This window comes from Dipteris shenzhenensis, chromosome 7, assembly GCF_047967505.1.
Source record: "Dipteris shenzhenensis isolate YYH24624 ecotype China chromosome 7, Dip_SZ_1.0, whole genome shotgun sequence".
NCBI classification, from domain to species: Eukaryota; Viridiplantae; Streptophyta; class Polypodiopsida; order Gleicheniales; family Dipteridaceae; genus Dipteris; species Dipteris shenzhenensis.
Window position 1 is genome coordinate 37780281 of NC_141602.1, and position 6251 is coordinate 37786531.

Sequence of the window (6251 nt, forward strand, 5' to 3'; positions counted from 1 at the left end):
TTCTTTCAATAGCAAGTGTAACAACTCTGATTAGGAGTGCAAATAGTCATGCATTCATTCACATTCAATTCAATGAATAAAAATATTCCCTAAAGAGTAATTGTTATAAGGATATAACCTTGACAAAAACAAAATTGTAAATTGTAAAACACTCATTCACATACTATTGAAAGAATAGAAAATATTCATTCAAAAGTGAGTGTATGAATGATAATCTTAAAACTTCATTCACATAAAATTTAAAGAAATGCATATGTATTCTTTGAGTAGTAAGTGTGAGAACTCTAATTGAGAGTGCAGCTTTCAAATAGTTATGCATTCATTCACATCCAATTGAAAGAATAACTATATTCCCTCAAAAGTAAGTGTAAGAATGCAATGATTAAAAGTTCATCCGCATAAAATTGAAAGACCAAGTATATATTCTGTCAATAGGAAGTGCAAGAACTCTAATTTTATAAAGATGCAATACATTCATTCACATAATATTGAAAGAATAAATACTCTCTCAATAATAAGTGTAAGAATGCAAATTATGAATAAATAAATTTAAAAATATACCATATTTCACAAAGTTGCAAAACATTCATTCACATAGTATTGAAAGAATTACGTTTTTTCTCAATAATAAGTGTAATAATGAAAATTTTAGATTTTTTTCAAATACATGGAAACTTATAAAATATCACCAAATTTAAATACTAACTTTAGAAAATTAAATATATGAACACAAAAAGAAAATTCAAAAAACATAAACAGATAGAGATTTTAGGAACTCAAAAAATGGTATCCTAACTTGAACTCTATCAAATCACAAAATACAACTTACATAGCCTATCTTAGAGATATTAAGAACTCAAAATTTGAGATCCTAATAACTCTATTAAACTATAAAAAGCACTATTCACACAATTGATCTTAGAATCTCTAAAGAGACTCATAGAACTCACACAAACTAAACACACAAACAAGAACAAAAATCACAATTCACACACAAGATCTAAGAGACCCAAAAAGAGACCATTAGAACTCACACAAATAAGAAAACAACTTCTATTCTAGTTAGACCTTCAAGATTGCTGGAGGAACCTATGAGGCTTTCCCTCTTTTCTTTTCCTTCTTTGGTTTCTTCTGCTCAGCTAGAGAACCAATCATGAGATAAGGTGATGATGCTCGTTTGCCCGGCCTATATAGCTATAAATATTCATACGAATTACTCGTCTGAATCACTGATCCGAATTGCTGAATCTTTCAAATCACGAATGATTTTTTTCTACTACATCTCAATGAAATGCTTGGCAAATTCAAACCATAGCACATTATGAGTCTTTTGAAAGAACCAAAGAGGACCTTCCTTTGACGCTTACTAAGATCATGATGTTCAATCTTCCTCTTCTAACCGGCGTGAGCCATCTAATATGCAAGCAATCGGATTCAGTGCCAACACTACAAACAACCCTTAGAGTGCAGGACACAACTCTCATTAGAGAGATGAGTGCTAGACTGAGATAAAAACAATATCTAAACATGAAACTCGGACTGCATCACGTAACTCTGATTAGAGAGATGATCTAAACATGCAAACATATTAAACATACAACTCAGACTGGTTCACACATCAGTGCGAAACTGAGATGCAAACCTATCTAAGCATGCAAACATATTAAACATACAAGCATACAACTCAAATTGCATCACACAACTAGGAGTAGAGAGATCAATGCAAGAAGGAGAGTTTACCTATCTAAACATGCAAACGTATGAAACATACAAACAAACATACAACTCAAACTACAACAGACAGGTGTGTGTGTGTGTGTGAGAGAGAGAGAGAGAGAGAGAGAGAGAGAGATGAGTGCGCCACGAGGTGAACCGCCTCTAATAGTTTGGCCTATAATGGTGCAACCTTCCTTATTTTCAATGAACATGTCCACTCTCGGAGCTTTCGTCTCCTAAAAGCCCACCAGGCAATTCCTTAAGGATGAGGCCCTCAGGGTACTGCGTCGCTGTCTTCCCCTCTGAGCCTTCGTATTTGCGGCCACACGTTATTGAGCTGGATTTTGTTGTAAAGAGGGAGTGGAGTCCCCAAAGAGCGACGTTTCGGAATCCTCAATCCCGTTGTCAGTGGCAAAATAATCAAGCGCCGCAGGATCCTTTGGCTGGCCCTTTTAGAATTACATCAAATTCTAAAGGGGCCAGCCAAAGAATCCTATCGTTACTTTCGCTCTACAGAACTCCTATTCTTTTTTGTAATGCTGTGGGCAAGAATTTCTGCTTATAAATCGAGAAAAGCAGATTTGTACTCAGAATCTTGATTGGTTACCCTCTTCACTGTGTGGTGACAAACCCAAAAGCTCCAGATTTCAAGCATTAAAGTGCTAAGGTATGGCTGAGGATTGACGGCTAGTATAAGCTGGTTGGGTGAAGGACATGCTTGAGAAAAGGAAGTCTCAAAAGGGGGAAACCCTAAAGCTGTCACACCTGCAAGGCCTGCTTTAGGTCTCGAGGACAAGCAAATGCACAATAACCACAAAAGAGCAGTGGTGGGGAGACAGTTGAAATTAGAGGAGACGCTCAATATTGTAGCTGAGCTGCCTTCGGTTGCGGACTCTATCTGCATTTTGCAGAATTGCAGGGAAAAGAGAAATCTGGCGTATGCCAAGAGTGTGCATGCACATATTTGCGATAACGGACTGGAAGCTCACAGAGCTATTGGGAACTACATTGTGCCAATGTTTGTGGAATGTGGAAGTGTGTATGATGCTCAGCGGGTTTTCAATAGGTTGATACATCGGAATGAGCATTCTTGGACTTCTCTCATATCAGGATATATCCAATGTGGTCAAATGCAGCATGCTCTCAATTTGTACTGGAACATGCAGGAGGACAGTGTGCACCCTAGCAGGTATACGCTTATGGCCCTACTAAAAGCTTGTGCTAGGCTGAAAGATCTGACAAGGGGCCGAGAGATTCATACTGAGATTGTATACAAGGGATTTGAAAAAGATCTTTTCATTGGTGGAACTTTGGTTGACATGTATGCCAAATGTGGCTCGCTTGCAGAGGCCCAGGAGGTCTTTGATAAGCTGCCCGTTCGGCATGTCGTGTCCTGGACAGCACTAATTGCTGGATATGCTGAATATGGGCCCGAGCAAGAGGCTCTAATATGTTTTGAACATATGCAGCTGGAAGGTATCTCTCCTGATGCTGTTACCTATGTTTGCATCCTGAAGGCTTGTGCCAGTATGAGAGCCCTAGGTAGGGGACAACAAATACATACCGAGATCACAAAAAAAGGACTTGAAATAAACCTTCTTGTTGGCAGCATTTTAGTTGACATGTATGCCAAATGTGGCTCACTTGCAGAAGCATGGGAAGCCTTTGACAATTTGAGAGTTCAAGATGTTGTATCATGGACTGCACTAATTGCTGGATACGCTGACCATGGACCTGGTCAGGAAGCACTAAAATGTTTTGAGCAGATGCAACTGGAGGGTGTCTCTCCGAATGATGTCACCTTTGCTTGTGTCTTGAAAGCTTGTAGTAGCATAGGAAGCATAGGCGAGGGCCAACGAATACATGCTGAGATTGCACAAAAGGGATTTGAAAGAGATCTTTTTGTTGGCAATTCTTTGGTTGACATGTATGCCAAGTGTGGCTCACTTTTAGAGGCCCAGGAAGTCTTTAACAAGCTACCAGTTCAAGATGATGTGTCATGGACTGCACTTATTGCAGGATATGCTGAACATGGGCCTGGCGAGGAAGCGTTAAAATGCTTTGAACAGATGCAACTGGATGGTGTCTCTCCAAATGCTCTCACGTATGTTTGTATTTTGAAAGCTTGTGGCAGCTTAGGAGCCATAGAGAAGGGCCGAGGAATACATGCTGAGATTGCACAAAAGGGATTTGATGGAGATATTCTTGTCAGCAACACTTTAGTCGACATGTATGGCAAGTGTGGTTCAATCTTTGAGACACAGGAAGTATTTGACAAGCTGCAAGTTCGAGACGACGTATCCTGGGCTGCACTAATTGCTGCATATGCTGAGCGTGGGCTTGGTCAGGAAGCACTAGATTTTTTTGAGCAGATGCAACTGGAGGGTGCTCCGAATGCTGTCACACTTGTTTGGGTCTTGAAAGCTTGTGGCAGCATAGCAGCCACAGACAAGGGCCAAGAAATACATTCAGAGGTTGTGAAAAAGGGATTTGAAACAGATCTTTTCATTGGCAACACGTTGGTCGACATGTATGCTAAATGTGGCTCATGTTCAGAGGCATGGGAAGTTTTTATTAAGCTGCCAATTCGAGATATTGTGTCATGGGGTGCACTAATTGCAGGATATGCTGAACATGGATCTTTTCAGGAGGCGCTGAAGTGTTTTGAACAGATGCAAATAGAGGGAGTTTGTCCAAATGCTGTCACGTTTGTTTGTGTGCTGAAAGCTTGTGGCAGCTTAAGAGCCGTAGGCAAGGGACAGAAAATACATGCTGAGGTCACAGAGAAGGGATTTGAAAGAGAAATTTTTGTCGGCAACACTTTGATTGACATGTATGCCAAATGTGGCTTACTCTCAGAGGCACAGGAAGTCTTTGACAAGCTGTCGGTTCGTGATGATGTATCATGGGCTGCTCTAATTTCAGGATATGCTGACCACAGTCCTGGCCAGGAAGTGCTGAGATGTTTTCAACAGATGCAAGTGGAGGGTATCTCTCCAAGTGATATAATGTTTGTTTCTGTCTTAAAGACTTGTGGCAGCCTTGGAGCGATAGACAAGGGACGAGCAATACATGCTGAGATCTCACAAAGGGGATTTGAAAGGGATTTTCTTCTTGGCAATGCTTTAGTTGACATGTATGCTACATGCTCCTCACTTTCAGAGGCACAGGAGGTCTTTGACAAATTGTCATTTCGAGATGTTGTGTCATGGAGTGCAATGATAAAAGGATATGGTATCAACCATGAGGGTGACTTGGCCATACAATGTTTCAAGGACATGCAAGAACATGGTGTGAAGCCAGATGCTATAACATTCACATGTCTTCTTACTGCATGCAGCCACACGAACCTGATATTCAAGGGCCAGGAGTATTTCAAGATGATGATAGAAGAATATGGCATTGCACCAACAATAGATCACTATACTTGCATGGTTGATCTTCTGGCAAGGTCAGGACATTTGTCTGGGGCAGAGAAAATCCTTGAAACTATGCAGTGTTCACCTGAAGAAGAAACATGGACAGCGTTGCTCAGTGCCTGCAAGACATACGGCGAAGCAGAAATTGGACTGAGATGCTTTCAGAAGCTCGCCAAGATGAATCCAGAATCTGCTGCTTCGTATGTGCTCATGGCAAATATCTATGCAAGTGCTGACAGCTGGGAAGCTGCATATAGAATGGAGGAGCTGAGGAAAGTTTTAAGGGCAAAAAAAAAGCCTGCAATTGCTTTGATAGAGGTGAACAAGAAGGTTCACAAATTTGTGGTGGGTAATAACCAGTGTGATGAACTTTCAGCAATTCTGGAAGTCTTGAGTTTACGTGTGAAGGGGGAAGGGCATGTACCGAATCTAGATCTGGTCCTGAGACTTGGTTCTTACGAAGAGGAGGAGGCTGCTTTATTTAGCATGCAGAGAAATTGGATATCATTTTTTATTTCACAGCGTAATGCAGGGACAGGAGCTAGGTTGTGTCAAATTTGAGGATGCGCTTTGACTGTCACAGTGCAAGTAAGATAATATCCATGATCAGAACATGTGTGATCATCGTTTGAGGCATCGACTGAACTGTCGTATAAGGATAGCCGCACAGAAAAATCATGGTGGGTTCTTGCTCAACTGAGGCCTACTGTATGAAAAAGTAGGAGTGGCAAATGACCTGACTCTAAATAAATGTCTGAAAATTATTTGGTCATGTGATGTCTCGTTAGGTTTGCTCGTAAAGTGTCTCAAAAAAAAAAAGTATTTGAGCTCGGATTTATGGAGGGTTTTTTACATCAAGCCTCTTAACAGCTTGTGAAGAGCGCTTTCCTAGACTAGGTGACTGGCTTTTGTTTGTGAAGATGTCAAAATATATATCATAAAAGTTAACAAGACAGTCAGCTTATGGAAATGCTACTTATTGAAGAAATATTATCAGGAAGTCTTGAGGGTCAAGTTCAACTCAACAGCATACATTTTGAAAGCTGTTCATTAAAGAACTCAAAAGCAACAAACGAGGTTTGTAGGTACCATGAGAAAATTTGCTTGACCCCATTT

The 6251-nt window shown here is 40.3% G+C and overlaps 1 pseudogene; it reads left to right on the top strand.

Annotated features, from left to right (window-relative positions):
- The first annotated feature begins 1971 nt into the window (after window positions 1-1971).
- LOC147900309 (pentatricopeptide repeat-containing protein At5g27110-like) lies at window positions 1972-6010 on the top strand (annotated as a pseudogene).
- The last annotated feature ends 241 nt before the right edge of the window (window positions 6011-6251 follow it).